This window comes from Scardinius erythrophthalmus (genome assembly GCF_964197995.2).
Source record: "Scardinius erythrophthalmus genome assembly, chromosome: 6".
Taxonomy (NCBI): domain Eukaryota; kingdom Metazoa; phylum Chordata; class Actinopteri; order Cypriniformes; family Leuciscidae; genus Scardinius; species Scardinius erythrophthalmus.
In genome coordinates this window covers 6,652,104-6,670,392 of record NC_138226.1, presented here as the reverse complement: position 1 = coordinate 6,670,392, position 18,289 = coordinate 6,652,104, and the positions used below count along the sequence as shown (strand labels likewise).

General features: G+C 37.8%; 1 protein-coding gene across 1 annotated transcript in view; it reads left to right on the top strand.

Annotated features, from left to right (window-relative positions):
- Positions 1-568: 568 nt before the first annotated feature.
- slc4a3 (solute carrier family 4 member 3) overlaps positions 569-18,289 on the top strand; it is a gene marked incomplete at its 3' end in the record, with an annotated part of 86,087 nt that continues 68,366 nt past the window's right edge. The window contains exons 1-2 of the mRNA XM_081367751.1: positions 569-952; positions 6,962-7,208. The remainder of the gene's footprint in view (positions 953-6,961; positions 7,209-18,289) is intronic.

Genomic DNA, 18,289 nt, shown 5'->3' with positions numbered 1-18,289 from the left:
AACACTACAGCCCATAAATACCTGGAGCATCTGTGGCTTGACAAACTAAGACACAGACATCAAGACATTTCATTACCTGGATGTCTGCCTTGACTCTTCTCTGTTCAGGTTTTCTTAGTAACATCACCTCAGTTTTCATGCAAACCTCTCCGACAATGTGCCTACAGACTTTGACCTGCAGTGCATCACGATAGAAGGTCTGGCCTGTGACTCAAACAAGGCGTCACTTTTTAACACTTTCAACCATGCTTCAATATCTGACGCTCAAAGCAGCCTTTAGCGTCCATTTGAGACGCATAACCCTACCACAGACCTAAACCTACCCAACCGAAGCGTCACATATGGACGCTAGGGGGCGCTTTGTGCGTCGAATATTGAGGCTTCCGAAAGCGTCAGTTACATGACGCCTAAAGCTACCCATAACCGAAGCGTCACATATGGACGCTAGGGGGCGCTTTGAGCGTCAGATATTGAAGCATGGTTGAAAGTGACAAAAAGTGACGCCTTGGGTGTGAGAATGTGTTGCAAACACACAGTGGCTTTATTAACACAAACACATCAATCATGCGCGCTCAAGCGGTTTGAAAGCTGCATTGCAATGGCTCAGTCTCCAACATTTGCAGTCCAATCTAAACAGCACCAGCTGTGTGCAGAATACCCTTGCTTTGACTGACATATGCAAGCATTGCTTTGATTGACAGGCTGTATACTTTTTCGGGGCTCGGATCTTGGCTTGGCAGAAGGATGCAGTAATACCAACCATACTCCTGCCCACAGTCTGTGCTTCAGACGCACTGTCTGCCTTATTGTGGCTGAGTAATGGCAGGTGCTGCTAATAGTGAGCGTCTACTCCTCCAGGTCTGTGCTGACGCTGCGTTCTGATGGAATGTTGGAATCGTGTCCTTCTGGGATTCTCGTCGGGGGAGGAGGAGATCACCACCACCACTGACAGGCAAGAGACCAGTCTGGGCAATGAGCTCTGAGAACAGTGCTGTGTCACTAACAAGATCCAGATATGAGACAGACGGCTTTGACAAAAGGAAGCAAAAAAAAAAAAAAAAAAAAAAACAAACAAACAAACAAACAAAAAAACAACCTGTGAGCAGAAAAGAAAAGGATTTTAAATTTAGAATAATGGGTCTGGAAACTGCAGCTCCTCCACTGTAATATAACTGTACAAAATAACAACTGTGTTCAATGATGATGATAATAATAATAAATGTTTCTTGAGCAGAAAATTAGAATGATTTCTGAAGGATGGGACACAAGACTGGAGTAATATATATATATTGCTGCTTTACTGTATGTTTGTGTAACAGTTAATCTGGTTTTGGCTCTGTGTATGTCTTTGTTTAGTTACGTTTTCTCATTATTTGATTAGTTTGATTCAGGTGTGTCTTGTTCGCTTGATTAGTTTTCTTTGGTATTTAAGCTCTGTGGTTCTTTCAGTTGACTGTTTGTTCAAGTTGCGTTTTAACCGGTTGTTCTGGTCGTGTTTTATGTCTAGTGATTTGTTTGAATAAAGGACTGTTTACTGCCACTCCTATCCCCTCATATGTCCTTACTCCTTACCATTATTGCAACCGATTGTTGATCCAATAAATACAAGAGATGTCATAAACACTAACATGTTAAAGACCTCTAAGTTTTGAATGGCAGTGTAAAACCTGTTTCAACCTCGGAATAATATTAATCCTGTTTATGAGATATAAATCTGCAGTTGTGAGATACAAAGACGCAAACTCAAAAAATAGTCACAATTGTGAGATGTAATGCCAGTTTAATGAAAAATATTTAATAAATAATGAAATTAGTTTAATCCTTTTTACTCAAATAAATTGATCAGATGAGTCAACAATGATGCAAATGACTCAAAATCAAAAATTTTCACAAGGCACACTCTTTATTTATTAGAAATAAAGGTTCTTTATTGGCATCTGGTTCCATGAAGAAACTTTAACATCCATGGAGCTTCACACACACACACACACACACACACACACACACACACACACACACACACACACACACACACACACACACACACACACACACACACACACACACACACACACACACACATACACACACACACTCACTCACACACACACACATTTATGGTCTCTCTAGCTTGTTGTGATTTAAAGATATTTCGTGTCTCTGTCTCTCTTACATTGATTATGTACTAGGGCCCTCAGATTGCTGTAAAAGGATCTTGGCAACAAATATGTAAAAGCACTTTAGAAATAAAACTGAGTTGAATTATGTTCAATCCACAACTTAGATGGATCAGTGTTGAGAACTGCATCATAATATTAACATATTCATGTTTTTTTTTTTTTTTTTACATTTGTTGATAACATTATCGGTCGTATCAGACAGGGCTTTCCAGCTCGGATCTTACACACTGAAATATTCCCTGCACTGATGGCAAAGAAAATTACCATCCCTCATCTAACAAAATTTGCTCGTCTTTTAAAAGCTCATGAATATTTTAGAGATTCTGCTGACACAGGACATTCATCTTCGGAGAGTAAATGTCAACTAAGTTTTTTTCATTTTCCATATAAGTGAGAGCTTAGCAAAACAGCACACCTCTCCTATCATTTGTGACAGTGCTGTGTATAAATGAGTGATAAGTCAATTTTAATGTTTAGGGGTTTGTTCAAATCTAAGTATGAGTAATAGTATAGTCGTACTTATGATACTTCTCTCTATACTTATCATTCCATATCGTTACACTTTGAAAACATGGCATGCAATATATACAGTCATTCATATATTCCACAATCAAATCATTTCAGATTCTGCTATGAAAATGACAACATTGTATCCACAAGGAGGCAGCGTGATCTGAAACTGTACTGAATCTTACAGTAGGCTGTGCATCTTTCATACTGATACTAATTTAGTAATTAATTTAAAGTCATTTACACAACTCACAGTGAATATGCAAAAACACACGATTATTTAAAGTTTGGATATCAAGAAAAAGGATTAGCTCAACCCTAGTTTAACCATTTCAAGTATAAAAGGTTTGTCGGTTTAGTGAAATTAGCCATCAATAGAACAAATAGAACACAGTGGGACTCTGGGATCATAAAATAAAATAAGCAAATCGGGGTCAGCATCTCCGTCTCAAATACTTTTCACAAGACATGCGAGCAACCACTTATGACTTATTTATTATTGAATAACACCTAAATAAATAATCATCCTCACTCTAAATCAAGACTGTACCTTATCAGCAAAACCAGTACATCAGGTTTATCCAAGGAAAACACTCTATTTCCATCTCTCAATTATTTGATAAACCAGCTATTGTGTTACAGCATGAGAAGAGCATCCTGCCTTTGAGCTCTGCAGTGACAGAATGAGAGAAATCAATGACAACAAAACAAGTGATTAGGGACAAGAAAATAAGCAATGTGTGTGTTTGGAAACAGTCCAAGTCATGAATTTATCAGTCACACACTGCATTCATTTCAGACCCCTCTGATATGCTGGTTTCATTTCGCTGCAAGGCACTGAATGGGAAATGAGTGTTATAGCCTATGTCTGGCAGGAAGGAGTTGATATGTAGGCCTACAGGCTCTCATCAAATCTGACAGGTCACAATTTCTTATTTTCAAACAAGCAAATGTAGGGTACGGTTGAAAAGAAAGGCTCGCAAATCTCAAAATGAGCAAAAAGGATCTGTAAGGTTATTTGCAGAAAAGCAAGACAGTTCAACATGGGCCCCAAGTTATTTAATTTTAACTACTAATCTATACTTGCTGTTCGTTCATTTAGTACATCAACTCCCATTTAACACCAGGAACTGTTCTTGGCGTATTTCGAGTAAAACCTACTCTGTAAAAAGGTCTGTAAAAATATGGCACAATAGGCTACCGCTACTGTATAAATATGAATTTTCTGTATTGGTATTTTACAGGTGTATTTTGAATTACGCATTGCATTGTGTTGTTCTTACAGGTTAACGTATACATTTCCATGAAATTACTGGATAATGTCCTGGCAGAAAATTAGTAGCCTGGGCTACATTTTGTGCTTTTATTTTTTTGCAGTGTTTGAAAGCTATAAACTGCTCTTTCATTCATTCATATTAAGAAAAATGTTTTATTCACTCAAAAGAACCGACTCGATAAGAGTCATTATTAGTACACAGGCGGCGCTGATGAGAACCGAGTCCTTCAGTTGGGAGTCGGACCAATGCTATCTCACGACCAATTCGTACGAATTTGTACGAGTAATTAAAAGGTGGCTAATTCGTACGAATTCTTAAGGCCCTTGCACACTGAGTCCGAAATTCGCATCTGAAATTTTCGCACGTTAAAAAATAAATACGACCTCACGTTATGTCAATCACGCTTGCACACTGCCTCCGAAATCTTCGTCCGTCATTAACAAATTCGGTTCGGGTTAGATTTTCTGCGTTTTTCGCATCTGTAGCAAGCATTTTGATCTTTTGAATTTCGGACTCAGTGTGCAAGGACCTTTACGACCTCACTTGTACGAATTCGTACGATTTGTCTAAACCCACGTGATGGTTAGGTTTAGGGGTCGGGTCAGGGGTAGGTCATTCGTACGAATTCATACGAATTGGGCAACTCGTAAAATATGTAGCCTACGATTTAGCAAAAATCGTACAAATTCGTACGAGTGAGGTCGTATGAATTCATACGAATTAACCACCTCGTAAAATTCGTACGAATTGCCGTGAGATCGGGTTGGTCGAAGCAATTAATTAATTTTATGTTTTGTTTCGCTAAAAAAAAAAAAAAAACGATTCACAAGAGTAGTTCATTTGGGAAAGTGACTACACTGGTTATGTTTTTAATTTACTAAGAGTATTTTTACCATGACAATGATGCACTAAAAGCGGAAAAGTTTTTTTCTTAGTAGGCTACAGATAACAATATCAAAACGATGCCCATTCGCACTGATATGCGAAAACGACTAACAATGCTGTATTATGATTGTATTTATGCAGGCCAGTAGTTAGTGACGTCACTTTGAAGAAAGACTTCGCATCAGCGCACATCTTGCGCCAAATGTCCGTGCAATAATAGTCCGGCGTGAATCTATAAATTATTCATTCAAGAACAACAATGGAGCCACGAATTTCACATACTTTTGAAAATCCATCATTTAGTTGATCCTGCAAGCACTCATTGTCACACACGACACGTCATCAGATGACGACTTTGAAACTCCTGAAGTGTTTCCAGATAAGTGTGCCATATGCATCAGACTGAGGCGGAAACTAGGTTGCATGTTTTATGCTTTTGATTCACTAGCTGGCTCATAAAAGTTATTCGTTTGGGAATCACACACCTAAAGGCGGGCGTACACGGTGCGATTTTTGCTTTTTTTACGAGCTCGCAGATGATTTTTTTCACTCGGGAGAAATCGAGTGGAATCGGTGATGCTCGCATGCTCGCGGCTCGCAGCGTGTGAGAGGAATTACGAGCCGAGCCGAGCACGTTATAAGCACCTCCCCGACCTCCCGATCATCTTTAAACATGTTTAAAAAATTCGGGGAGTCGGCCCGATTTTCACCAGCTGTCTCCTATTTCCAAATTATACACAACCACGTGGGGCTATACCTCAGTGGCAGCAACCATACAGCGTGCGCATACACTGTCTCTCTCCCTCTCTCATACACACACACACACACACACACACACACACACACACACACACACACACACACACACACACACACACACACACACACACACACACACACACACACACACACACACACACACACACACACACACACACACACACACATGTCTGGTGCACTATCTTTGTGGGGACTCTCCATAGACGTAATGGTTTTTATACTGTACAAACTGTATATTCTATCCCCTTACACTGCCCCTATCCCTAAACCTACCCATCACAGGAGACATTCTGCATTTTTACATTTTCAAAAAAACTAATTCTGTATGATTTATAAGCTTTTGTACCCATGGGGACCTCAATTTAGGTCCCCACGGTGACACGAGTCCCCATGAGTCTGTGTGCATTCAGGTTTAAGTCCCCACCGGTGTAGAAAAACATGTCCACACATGCACACACACACACACACACACACACACACACACACACACACACACACACACACACTTCTCTCAATTCAATTCTGTTCAATTCAATAAAGCTTTATTGGCATGACAAAAATACAATTGTATTGCCAAAGCATCAAAACAGCATAGAAAATTATTTTGAACATTGTACTACAGAAAATAATAATAATAATATTAAATAAAAATAATAAAATAAAAATAATAATTCTCTCTCTCTCTAGTTTTTACGTTGAATGGCTACTGTTCTCTGCTTTACAACAAATCATTTGCACACACATTTCTGTCATTTTTTCTATCTGAAGCTTTGCCTGCATGCAATATTGACGGTCTCTGTGTTTAGCGCGAAAGCTCACGTGATTGCTGCCGGCTCGGGATAAAATTCGTGCAGGACAGTCGTGCCGTGTACCAGCTGCATTGACGCGATTATCAGTTAAACTGACTCGCAACGTGTGCAATATCTCACGACCTCCCGAGTGTCCGATCCTGGTCCGAACTCGCACCGTGTACGCCCGCCTTAATCCATTCGGGATTCGGACTGCACATAGGTGGCGTGTGGTTTAGATTCAGTGAATAGTATAGTGCAGGTGTAACATTGTCAGAAAGTGTACAGCTCGATGTTTCATGGAATAATTAACGTTTGAGAACCGAATCATGAATATATATATATATTTTTTATATTTTGTAAAGAAATGTAACCTTTTTCTCAGTTCCCAACCTTAATTGATTATGTTATAAATTCAATTTGACTGAATTAATAATAGAAAAAAAAATAATCTAAATAAAACTTATAATAAAAAGTAGATTGACATACATACAAATGATTACAAAAATATATTAAAATAATATGCCTTTTTAAATTTTAGGAAGGGGGTCCCTCACAAAAGGATGATCATACTTGACGGTCTGGCCCTGATGCGCAGCACCCATGACGCGCGCACCACTCAGCATCATCTAGTGGCTGACGTGAGCATCGCACTCGGATGAGAGAGAGAGATAGAAAGAGAGAGATAGAGCAGCTGGAGCGCTTCACTATGGACCAGCACGGCCGCTGCGCTCTCTGACCCATCGTCTACATTCTCGTTTTGCTTGGACAACTCTCCAAACACACAGGTAGGCGAGCACAACACTCCCCGGATGCAGATCTTCAGCATCACACATATTCATGATGGCACAATGAGGAAGAGCGCAGATCATCTTGGCTATCGTGGATACGGGTGCGTGCATGCGCTCCTTCCTCCAGAGCCTATGGCAGAAATGGGTCTCCCAATGGATATGATGATGACAGGGGTGTGTGCTGAACAACAAAGCCGACAAAACACTCGGTTCGGATGCGTAAAATGCGCGGACAGGTCATCCATATGGATAGGAAGATGCTCGTGCAGTCGTATAGTGAGGTGAAGCGTTTGCAGACGTATTTTACGGATTGGATACAACGATTCAAAGGCGATGTTGTGTGCAGAAATGTTCAGTCCTTTATGTAAAATATAATAGTGAAAATACATTCAAATTCATAGTATCGAGAAACCTGTAACAAAGAGCAGAGCGTTTGCGTACCTGAAAGGGTTAATGCTTGAAAGATGCTGAAGTAGGTTATTTGAGCTAGTCATCCTGAGCATGCATGAAGTTATTACCGAAATCCCATCATTGGTTACTAAATATAGAATGAAAGATTTATGGCAGAAACTGTTGAAATGAAGAGTTCAGATTTTTTTTAAGTTACTCAAATATATATACATTTTTCAGAAGATTTCATCTTGCATTAGCCATTGACCCTATCATTAAAGTAATATAATAATGTTAGTGTCAGATTTTGTGCAATTATAGTTATTAAAAAGTTTCCTTCCTATGTCTCTTTGAAAAGTTGTGTAGTTATCTGGATCAAATGTAGAGTTTAGGTCTTTGGTGATCTAATTAGTTGTAATCGGGGCTATTTGTCACAATTATTTTCTAAGTATTCCCCAGTGTGGTTTTATTTTTGAAATTCAATTTCTGAATTGGCACATGTAGAAAGATACATTACATTTATACCATGCTGATGATGCATGTTATATGGGGTAAGTTGTCACTGTGAGAATCTACCATTAAATAGCATATTACAGATTGGCCTAATAGAAAAGCCTTGTTTTAAAAATGCAGTTTAAACATTTGGTTCAAATCTATCTTCAACTAGGTGTTTTAAAACCATTGCTAGAGAAATCAAGCATTTGTGCAGCTGGACTCATGTTAGAGATATGGGATATAACCCTGGTCTACGTCTTTACAACTTTTTAAACTTCATGATGATCAAATGTAATACACTGATGATGAATGATAAGAAAAAATAATGACAGCATTGCATAGTTGGTTTATTGAAGGGCAAGAACTGGATTGAAAATGCAATTTCATCATTTTTACATCCTTAAATACTTAATGCCACAACCCTGATATTTTACAATTCAAATTTGTGTTAACCAAATTGCACCTGGCCTTACCTCCAGCATGTTGGACTATACTTCCTTCAAACAACACTATGAAGGTTAGCAGTGTAGCTAAAGTACTTTGTTTTCTTCATGTAGGCCTACATAAGTGTTAGATCTTTGCAGATGTGCCCTCGACATCGTTTCTCTTGCCCACACACATATCCAAATATAGATCCATACATCAACGGATAGGACCTTGTGGATCATGTTAAGTAGGCTGAAAATTATAGATACTCCCAGAAGAGGTAGTGCCCGTTAGAGCCTTTGCAACTGCCTAGATCTGTGCTACTATGGCATTATAGATTCATAAGCTCCAGTATGTATACCAGTGGTTCTCAAGTGGTGGGTTTGCGACTTACGACACAAAAATGGGTCACCGATCTGTTCTGATATAGGGTCGCTGAGAGCAGAGAAAAAAGGCCAAATGCTTTATACATAAGCTAATAAATATGATGATCAGCTTTTGAATCGGAAAACCCTTTAGGGTCCTATCATATACCCGGCGCAAATCGGCGCCAGGCGCGACGCAAGTGTTTTTTGCTAGTTTCAGCCCGACGCAGTTATCATTTTCACATCCTGCGCCACGTTGTTTAAATAGCAAATGCATTTGCGCCCATTTGTGCGCCCATGGGCGTGCTGGTCTGAATTCTGGCGCATTGTTGGCGCGTTGCTATTTTGAGGCAACTGAAATAGACTGCGCCATTGACCAACTGAAACCTGGTCTAAAGTCAATGGCGCAGTATTTTTTTGGTTAAAGTAACCATATTAGTAATATGCGCCTATTAGGCGGGTGCAGAACGCGCGTACAGTACACTCTGCTTATTACACACACAGGGACGGGCAGCAGCACACAAACTAACCAAATATTAAAAATGTATTAATTAATTAATTAAAGGATTACAATGTAAAATGTTAATATTGTGTACGTAAAGATATGGTGGAATCCTTCTTGTCCCGTATAGATGGCCTGCTTGGGCACTTTAACCTTGTGCACGAGTAGATCCGTTTCCTCTCTGGAGAAGCGCTCAATCTCTCCTCTTGCAAATTCCGCCATGTAAATAGCGAATCCGCCATGGCTCAAGCACAACTGGCTTTTAAAGGGAATGAGAGATGAGACTCTGATTGGTTTATTGCACGTTACGCCCAAAACACACCCATTACTCATTAAGAGAATCGGGACAGCCCTTTTAGACCATGTGCTGGGTGCGCCGACCATTTTTTCCCATCGTTAAACTAGCAAAAGTGGATTCGGACACGCCTTAAGTGCACTTGCGCCGTACACTTTAGACCATGCGCTTAGATCATTAAAATAGGGCCCTAATTCTTTGTTGTTGAAGACAATATTTGACACATCACACTTTTTCTGTCCATGGATTCACAAAATTGTCCATTTTACTATTCTGCCTATGTAGTAGTTAATGTAGTTGTAGTTGCATATTGCTGAATGGATGCAGTTCATGATAATATTAATGCATCTTTATTTACAATAATCTGTTGTATTGTGTCACCACTTGATGTCCATTGTAAAATCTGGATTCTGAATCAAAACCAGTTGAGAAGCACCGCTGTAACATAGACATGCTTGCCTTTTTGAACCTTAGGTTTGATAGATTTGACGGCCACTAAATGATAAATGTAATTCAGTCAGTCACGCTGTGTAATCATGCAGAAGAAACTGCTTTGTTTTATCAAATCCTTAACATCCAAAAAGGGCTGAATAGTGTTGAGTCTTGACTCATCTATGCATCATAGAGCCAGCTGTCGACTTCCAACACAGCTGCAGCAGACCATGTACATTTATACTGTCAGGATTGCATTGAAACATCTTCAGCATCTTCTGCTGGAATCCTTTAAATGATCAAAGCTTCAATTGTAATTAGGTCTCATCTGTTACCCGGATAAATGCCCAGGAATAGCTGCAGATGTGCTCGTTTTTAAACAAGCACAAAGTAATGCATTAATGAGGAATCACATGAAGAAGTAAAGCAAAATAAGATGCAGGGAAGTTATTATGATCTCTATCACTATCAGTAGGGCTGACGTAAGTGTGTGACATTAGAAGCGTGTCAACCGTGTATTGATTTTGCTACACACATTAGATACATATTCAGATGTTCTTCGGCCTAATGTTTGTCATTCTTCAGCTGTCAGTGGTGTGTTTATCATCTGTATAGATGGTGATGTAAACAGTGTTTCCTCAGCTTGTTGTTTGCTTGTTCATCTGATGCTTAATAAGTTAATTGTTATTTTGCGACAACAAACTGAAGTATGCCTGCTGGAGAGCTAGTTTCTTTCTAAATCAACACGCAATAGCTGTTTTATTAACAGTGTCAAAGCAATTTCTTGACATTTAATCACCCCCTTAATTATGTCAAACAAAAAACATGCAAACACAAACTAGAATAATTGTAGTAGAATGATTGTTTGTATTGTTATTCAGCAGAGGCCAAGACTGCGTGTGTGCAACTTAAAGGGATAGATCACTCCAAAATTAAAATTCCATTATTTACTCACCTTAATGTTGTTCCAACACACAAAAAGATAAATAATAATAATAAAAAAAGTCAAAACTGTCTAATGTTTTGGACCCCATTGACTCCCATTGTACGGACAAAATAATTCTTCAAATTTTTTTTTTAATGTTCCCCAAAATATAGAAAGTCATACATGTATGGGGCAACATAAGGGTGAGTAAATGAGTAAAACAATTTTTTGGGGGGTGTACTATCACGTGCAGAGTTGGGCTGCGTCCAAAATCACATACTCTCTTGAGTAGGTACTTATTTTGAATAATTACTTCAAGACCACTAAAAAAATATGTTCTATAGAGTATGATTGTGTGTTGTATGAGTGTAATCTGGACGTACTACATTAACCATGTTGTCATTATCATGTGACCAACCAGCGTCAGTTACAATGCTTCACTGCCATTCATAAACCCTCTCCCTTGGCCTCATGGGATAGTAAAGTGTCCATTGTATGCACACTTCAGAATCTTGCCGGAAGTAGTAGGTCGTCCAGGTACTACTCGGACTTCTTTTGTCTCATATAGTATTTTGTCACTATATAGTAGGGAAGTATGCGATTTTGGATACGGCCATGGTCTTATTAGTGTGAGATACGAGGATCTGTGGCTCTACCATTCGAGAAAGCATAACAGCCAACTTGGATCACATGTGCCTTGATAACCAATCACATTACAGCCGTGATATCATTGAATTTCGTTCAGAGTTGTACGACAGTCAGTCACTGTTTGCGGAAACCATATAAACGAATGAGAATGACTGTAAACTGAATCTCCTCTCTTATAAAACACCATTATTTTCGGTGTAAACTCAAAAAATAGATCAATCTAAAACGAACGTCTAAGAGCAAAAACGTGTTGAAGATTAGCCGATGGGCGGTCCATTCATTAAATGATAAGCTATTTCCTCCTGTTTATTCAGTGTCGTGAAGCCTCTCCTCCATTGACATCCATTAAAAAACGGCCTCTTGTCTCCTTCCCTGTGTACCGCAGCGTTAGCTAGCATTAAGATTTTTTTCGGCTAAGGTTGCAGGCTTGCCTTCAAGTGTCTTTGTCACATGGTTAAGAACTTTCCGTCTTAGTTGGGTTCTGTGGAAGGTGTGTTATTAAGTGTAGACGGGCCGCAGTAATCTGTGTGATGTGAGGGTGCTGTGCTGCGATCACACCTGTTAGCACAATAGCTGAGGCTCAGACAGGCTGAGAACAAGACACTTCAATAAAACTGCCTTTTTAACTGATTGAGCCTCTCACGAGGGATGCTTTGGGTTTAGCATCGGCTATGTGTTGCTTCACACATATAGAAGTCTGTCCCTATGTCATTTCATTTTGTGAGAAGTTCATTTAATTCCTGAGGTTGGCTTACTGTCTGCACGCATAGGCTTAAGCATGTGAATTGACTCTCCTCTTGCAGACCCGGTTAATTATAGAAATAACTGTGGACTTGGTGTGCTGAACCATGAGGTAAATAGCTCTTTATTTATTATTGCATTATGATTGGTGGCATCAAATTAAATTTCTGATTTCAAATAATGTTTGATCGAGTTACCAGGCTACATCTGTGGTTTGAAGACAGATGCATGGCAGTTATTATATCCAATTGTAATATTACTATAATGATTTCATAAATATAATGATTTAATTAATGATTATAATAATTAATATTCATAATACCCACTCTGAAAATTCACCTGCGTAGATTCAGCATACATTTTTTATGATTTGGGATGCACTAGTACTATATAGTATTTTAAACTTTTTTTCTGTTTTCATTTTACCACTATAGAAATATTTTATAATTATAGAAATATTTTGTAAAATAAGTGTTAAATATTCAGAAAATACTAAATTAAATACCAATGTATATATATATATATATATATATATATATATATATATATATGCTTAGCTTTAATAATGTAATTTTAATGAATATAGATTTTTTCAATGTTAATGTTGTCCATTACTGAAACAAAAATAAATCAATAAATAAAATCAATAAATAAGAAGTTTTTGCAAAGGGTGGAATGACGCTAATATAATATAATAAATATTAAAATACTTAATATAATATTATGTATTTGTGGTCCACTTTCCATTCACACTTCTTTATTTTAAATTACAGTAGTGCTGAGATTGATGCATCGGTGACTTATTTTTTAGTGGTGGGAATTGTGATTCCTCTCAGTTTAGTATATTCACCAAAAAACTAATTGTCGTCAGTGACAATTTTTAAAGATTGCATATTTCCATTATCGGACATTTGAAATCATCAGGCTGAACCTCATCAAACCTTTCAACCTGTATATTTGAAATTAAGACTAAAAGAGTTGTTATCACTCATCATTAAGCTCAGTGATGGTGACGTGGGATCACGTGACCATGCATGGTGTTGTTCGTTTTTTTACTTCTGACAATTGTATAAATATGCATGTCTATACTGTTAAAGCATTATAAGTGTTTTCTTAATGAATTACAACAAAACCATAATGTATTGAACTCCTGACTTTAACGATTTGTTCAAAACCACTGATTCGTTCATGAATTAAACATTACTAGTCTACTAGGGTTGAGACTAACGCATCAGTGACTTCTATTACAATACTTTAATACTCATTCGTATCAGCTTTACAATTTTTTTTTTCCTGAGTAAAAAGTTTAAGATTTATAGACCTTAAGGACAGACAGACAGACGGACGGACGGACGGACGGACGGACGGACGGACGGACGGACGGACGGACGGACGGACGGATGGATGGATAGATAGATAGATAGATAGATAGATAGATAGATAGATAGATAGATAGATAGATAGATAGATAGATAGATAGATAGATAGATAGATAGATCTACATACTTAATTTCTGTATGTAAATTATATGTAAATGCAAATTAGACTCGTTATGCAAGTAACGTTATGCAAGTTGCTTTGGATAAAAATGTCTTTCAAATGCATTTTATGGATTATAAATTTATAGTATAGGAATTTAGGCATAAATGTAATGGAATTTTAATTGTTTTGTTTAATTTCATTGTGTGCACTTTCAATTGATCGTGGCAGCAGTTATACAATATACAATACAATATTTATTTATAAAGCACATTAAAAAACAACCAAGGCTGACCAAAGTGCTGAAAAAAAAACCAGAAAAAAAAATTTGTTTTTAAATTTTTTTTAACAGATGATGGAGAAGAGCTTTATAATCAGGTACATATCAAGTGTAGAAAAAAAGCATTTTAGGTGAATCAAAATCATTCCTGCATACATCTTAAAAGCAGACAGAAAAGGAATGAGGATAGTGGATAGTTACTGTGTCTGCTGGTTTTAGAGTAGTGGAGGTAGGGCTCCGCAGAGTCTATGAGCTGTGTGCATTGGGGATTTCTTTATTTAGAGCATGTTGGGTTTGGGGGATCAAGCATGCCTGTGATTAGCCTTTGGATGAGCTCTATTTAGACAGCCAAAGCTCTCTGTGGAACGACGCTGTAGTAAAATCCAGAACCCGGAGACAGCTGGAAGACAAGCTAACAACCAGAATCGCCCTTGAATACAGTGCTTCTGAACTCACCACTCTTTTCTACATTGAGCTGAATGTTGGAAGCTGCAACTAAGCCTCTGCTCAGGACGTAAGCTAACTGTTCACATCCAAAGTCAGACGGGTGCTTAAAGGGCGCCTAAAGGTGGAGGCATTCGTGGTTATGAAACTAGAAGCAGTTTGTTTCTATAGAGTCCATGGCCCCTGGGGCCATTAGCTAAATCTGCTTGGGCTTTGCGTGCCTAATTGTTTGCGATAAGAGGCTATTAGCGTTAATAATTTACCTAGAGCTCCCTCAGAAACAAACATCTGGTCCTGACGTACACTCATTTGTGCAGACCTTAATGTGACCCACACGTTCTCTGGTGTAAAAGCTGCATGTGGTCATTTGTTAATCCAGTAATGGGTGCGTGCATCAACGGTGATGGACCCTTAAAGACGAGACTCCAGATTTGAACACTTGTGCACACTGATTTAAATCAGGCTGGATGCCACAAGACATGTTGTTGTAACGTGTATGTTACATTTTTTGTTTCGTTTTCACTCTGTTTGCTCTGTTCCTGTTTGCCTGATTTGATCCTGATCCCTGTTTTTTAAATAATTCGTTTCCATCATTCCTAATTCCACTCATTCCCTACATTCTCTTTGTATATAAGCCCTGAGTTTCCATAGGTCATTTGTCCATTATCATCTATGTTGAATGTGGTTGAGTTCTAGTTTATCTCCTGCGATCCCCTGAGTTTTCTGTGAGGATTCTAATAAAGACTGTTTTTGTTTCTAGTCCTTCGTATATATATATATTTCAGATTTAATAATGTAATTGCAATAATTTATATATTTTTAACATGTTTATTTTGTCAATTACAATGTAAGCTTAAATGTATGAGTTTCTTTCTTCTGCTGAACACAAACTAAGTTATTTTTAAAGACTGTTGGTAACCAGACAGTTTACGGTAGCCATTGACTTCCACAGTATTTTTTTTTTCCTACTATGCAAGTCAATGGCTACCGTAAACTGTTTGGTTACAAACAGTCTTTAAAATATCTTCTCTTTATTTCAACAGAAGAAAGAAACTCATACAAGTTTGGAACAACATACTGGTGAGTAAATAATGACAGAATTTTCATTTTTGGGTGAACAATCCCTTGAATAAATGACTTTTTCAAGATAAATATCTCATAGAAAAGTCATTTATTCACAAGGTCCAATTAACGTGCATGCAGTATTCTATGCCGTTTTGTAGTATAAATAGTGTGATTAGTGGATTCACACTGGAAATGTGCATTTTAAATACTCAGATGATGCACTTAATTAACCAAAATAACGAAGTTATGCATGACATGAAACACTTAATATAACATTTAAACTATTTAAAGTCTGACACAGTTTCAGTTATTAAAATACTTAGCATTTAAAATATTTAAAGTCTGACACAGTTTCTCACAGTTTTTTTTTTTTTTTTTTTACCCAGCCTGAATGTTACACTACAATATTATGTGCTATATTAATATAGGCATAACTGCAGTGAACATCAAGTGACCATTTCTTTTGCTTATCTCTGTTTACAAAGGACGACTCTGTGTGCCAGTGCAGCTCATAAATCATTTGTGGCGCTTTGAAGGCTCAGTGAAGGGAAGAGGAAGTGCATGATGAATGCTGGTTAGACACACAGGAAGCAGACAGGGATACTTATCAAAATGATTCATACATCTGTTAGATTCATCTTCACATGAGGTTGAGGTTGAGCGTTAACCTGACTTGAGTTTGCTGGACTCAGACCAACAGCAGGACGACAGTGACTAAACAGCTGAGAGAGAAGTGACCCTCAAGTCAGGAGGATGCCCAGGGTTTTCATGGATCAGACATTCTAGAAGTGTTCACAAGCAACTGCTTTCCCAGGTGAGCGACGTGTGGGACTATTATTTTCTCCCATGATGCCCTGAGTGTTCTCTCATACATTAATAGCAGTTTCCCACTTGGGTTATTTACAGAAGGCAAGTGAATGATTTGATGAAATATTCTGCTGCTGCTCCATAAATATGTCAGATAGGCCATTTCCTGCTGATGTGTGTGTGTGTGTGTGTGTGTGAAAGAGAGAGAGAGAGAGAGAGAGAGAGAGGCGGGTGAAGACCCCAAAACATTGTTATGCTCCTGAAGAGTTGCAAGCAAACAAGATTATATAAGGCATCCTTTAAGCAAGTAATACAGAGTTTAAAAGTTGTTTTTAAACATTTATTTTAACGATTTCCCTCAATCAGCTAAATCTTGACGTATTCATGCCCAAAGGAATAAAATAAAGCACAAATAAAAGCTTTAGCTCTTTAGTATCTCAGTTTTTCCCTAGACAGCAATGTTTAAAGGGATAGTTCACCCAAAAATGAAAATTTTGTCATCATTTACTCACCCTCAAGTTGTTCCAAACATTCTGTTGTCGAACACAGAAGAATATATTTTAAAGAATGTTGGTAACCAGACAGTTGACGGCACCCATAGACTTCCATAGTATATTTGTTGTAGTCCTATGGAAGCCAATGGGTGAAGTGAACTATCCCTTTAAGTCTCTTGAGAAAAAAATCACAGAAATCTCTTCTAGAGCAGTTTTTCTCAAACAAGGGTTACTTGCATACTTCCAACGGTGCAATAAAATGACTTAAAAAAAGAAAAGAAAAGCTATTTAAAATAATAATTCGAATAATGTTAAAACCGCTCAAGATCTAAGCCTAAAACATCATGTTTCTGCGGCGCTGAGCTCTCAATCGCACACTTTTTCACTGCAGCGCAGAGGTCTGCGTGGATTGATTTTTTCATCCCACTACTGCGAGTTTCATTCCGCACCCACCCACTACCGCCAAATACTACTTTTGAGTACACTTGATCCATGTTTGCAGTGAATCTGTTCTCACACGGTCCTGCTTAATTTAGGATCCGTAACTGGAGTCCTACATTTGATTTATTCATCACTCTAAGTATACACAGCTGTTTATGCTTTTACTCAAAAGACCAGCGTCATATCTTTATTGTAGATACGTTTTATGTTTTCTCATATAAACTGTTGTTTTTAATTTAGACTCCTCTTGAATCCTGCCATTAAATATGATGAATTACTTTGGGGTTGAAAAAAGGACTGTCTGGTAATGGAGTCCAAAAGCTTGAGAAGCACTAGAGTTTCAGAAGTGATCTCAACAAACAGTGCTCCGATTTGCCAAAATATCAAAGTCTGCAATTAAAGGTCAGAGATCTCATTATGATCTCAAACATTCCTTATCAAATTCTTCCAAGACCAAATTATCTTAAGTATGCTATCCACATTTATTACTGTACATCAACAACTACTTTTAGCTAGTTCGTTCCGATTGCATGCTTGCATGTGACTCTTGTTATTCCGACTGACTGTGCATCTAGTCCGATTACAAATGGATTATTAGGCTCCATATAAACGCAGATATTGTCTCTTTTTTTTATCTTTCCCAAGGAGTTTTTTCCCTCCCTTAAAACAAGGTAAATTTAATTGAGATACTGTGTAACAGAATAGGCTAAGACTTATTATCTTTATTATATTTCATAAAATGTATATAGAATTATTTTTTATACTCCAATTGGCACATACTGTAGATTTGTCTTGTTTTAACACAATTTTAAAGGTAAAATCTGCTACATGATTACATGTAAATGTTTA